The following is a 2,182-nucleotide window of genomic DNA, read 5'->3' as shown; positions in this document are numbered from 1 at the left end:
CAGGAGAAACTGACTGTGGTTTACAGAAGCACTCCTTTCTTTTAAAAGAAATTTAATATTATATTTTCATAGAATTATAAAACTTTAGATCTGGAAGAGACCTTAGAGATATCTAGTTAGCTACTCTCATTTTAAAGAGGAGACAACTTGGTGCCAACAGGTAAAAGGGCTTTGCCAGAGGTCACACTAGGTTAGGAGCAGGGGAAGGGCTCAAACCCAGGTGTCCTGTCCATTGCTTTTTCCAGTACACAAAGCTTTATTTCATCCCAAGAGATCATTGAGTCTGTCCTGCATCTGAATGATATGCTATTTAAACCATTTAGTCATTTGGATCAGGACCAGTGATTTCATTGGTGTCTGAACCCCCTGATGGGGAAAGTCCTTCTACTATGCAGATACATAACTACTCTGGAACTTAAGAGTCTTAAAGAGTTGCCTGGGAAACTGAGAGGTTGAGTAATTTGCTCAGGGTCACAGAGCAGATATGTGTTAGTGGCCAGACTTGAACTCAGGCCATTCTGACTCTGAGGTTGACTTTAACCATTTTGTCAAGCTGCCTTTATTGAAACCACACTAAGATGATACTTGTCAACTGAGGAGGCTAAGTTAAATTCTAGCCTAATAATGCTTGACCCCACTCAAAAACTCTGAGGTCTCCTCTTATTTTTGTGTGGAATCTCAAACATGGCAGGGGATCCTTGGGAGATAGAAACATGAATGCATTTGGTCCTTTTCTTAGTTCTAGAGAAGAATTTTTCTGCAATCTGACTGGGTAATATGCCAAGGTCCTCCTAATACCTAACCTAAAACTCTTCTGCTGCTCTTTTAAGTACATTTTATTTTATTTTATTTTATTTTATTGTTTGCTCTCAGTGGAAACAAAGAGCTATTCACCAGGACCCAAATAATATTCTTGAGAACTCATATCAAGGTTTCTCTAAAACAGAAAAAAAGAAAGGAAGAAGAAAGAAAAGAAAGAAAAGAAGGAAGGAAGAAAAACTCCTGCAGATCAGGTGACCTAGTTTCCTGTCCTGACTCTATCACTAGGCACCTTTGTGATCTTGGGAGATTCACAAACTCTCTGTGACTCAGTACCCTTGTCTGTCCATGGTGGGAATAATATTATCTTTACTTTGTCTTATAGGTTCCTTGTGAAGATGAAATGTGATCATGGAATATTCAGTAAACATTTATTGAATACCTACTAGGTGTAAGGCCTTGTCATAGGTGCAGCAGGTACAGAAAAGTGAAGAAGACACAAACCAAGATTGATTTCTGAATTCTTATTGGAGAAAGGGAATTTATGGTGGAAGCAGGTAGGAGAAAGGTATTTTGTAACATGACCAAGGGAACGAGAGTAATGACTGTATTGATGTCTTGAAACATGAATTCCATTAGAAATACTCAGTGCTCTTGCAGACAGGTGAATTCTAACCAATTTGCTAAAGCATCAGTTTCTCAGTATGGTGCCTAGTGACTATCAGAAAAGAGCACATATATGTGCATTTGTATGCATAAAAACACATATTGTATTACAATATATTACATCCCTTATATAGGAATATGTACTAGACCTGCGGTTTCATTAATATAGGGAATACCTGGGTAAGGAAACTCTGTCTACCAATGGAGGTCAGCCTTTTCTCTACAACCTTTCCTCTTAGAGAATTGCCTAGAACACAGAGAGCTTCAGCAATATGTGCAGTTACTAAGTCAGTATGTCTCAGAAGCAGAACTTAGATCCAGGTCTTCGTGATTGGATCTCTAGCTATTAGGCTACACTGCTTCTCCTTATGTATCATACTATGTCATATCATACTCTATGTATTACATGTAGTCATATACTTTCAGTTATTCAAAGTAGGATTATTCACTTTGTGGATTACCCAGGTTGCTTATATCCCTTCTTCCTTTTGCACTTGCGTTTTGGTCATTTCTTTGCTTATTAAATATCTCTGAAAGAGAAAAGTCTAGTAGAAGGAGAGAAGGTAGCATTTAAATTAGCTTTGCTTCCTAGTGATGGCAAAGGGTGACAGCCTGATAACTTGTAAAATGTTTATGAAAGGGTTGAAATTGAGAACCAAAGTCAGGTTTCTGGATTTTCTGTTGGCTTCATTTCTCTCTCTCTCTCTGTATGTGTGTGTGTGTGTGTGTGTGTGTGTGTGTGTGTGTGTGTGTGTGT

General features: G+C 38.3%; 1 protein-coding gene across 1 annotated transcript in view; it reads right to left on the bottom strand.

The window, feature by feature from the left end:
* The window catches only part of PCSK5 (proprotein convertase subtilisin/kexin type 5), a 608,686-nt gene that overhangs the window by 56,910 nt on the left and 549,594 nt on the right, over window positions 1-2,182 (bottom strand). The window lies entirely within an intron of this gene.

The sequence above is a fragment of the Vombatus ursinus genome, unplaced genomic scaffold (genome assembly GCF_900497805.2).
Source record: "Vombatus ursinus unplaced genomic scaffold, bare-nosed wombat genome assembly UNPS02014807.1, whole genome shotgun sequence".
Lineage (NCBI taxonomy): Eukaryota > Metazoa > Chordata > Mammalia > Diprotodontia > Vombatidae > Vombatus > Vombatus ursinus.
Note: the sequence above shows the minus strand (reverse complement) of the source record. Positions and strands in the feature narration are given on the sequence as shown.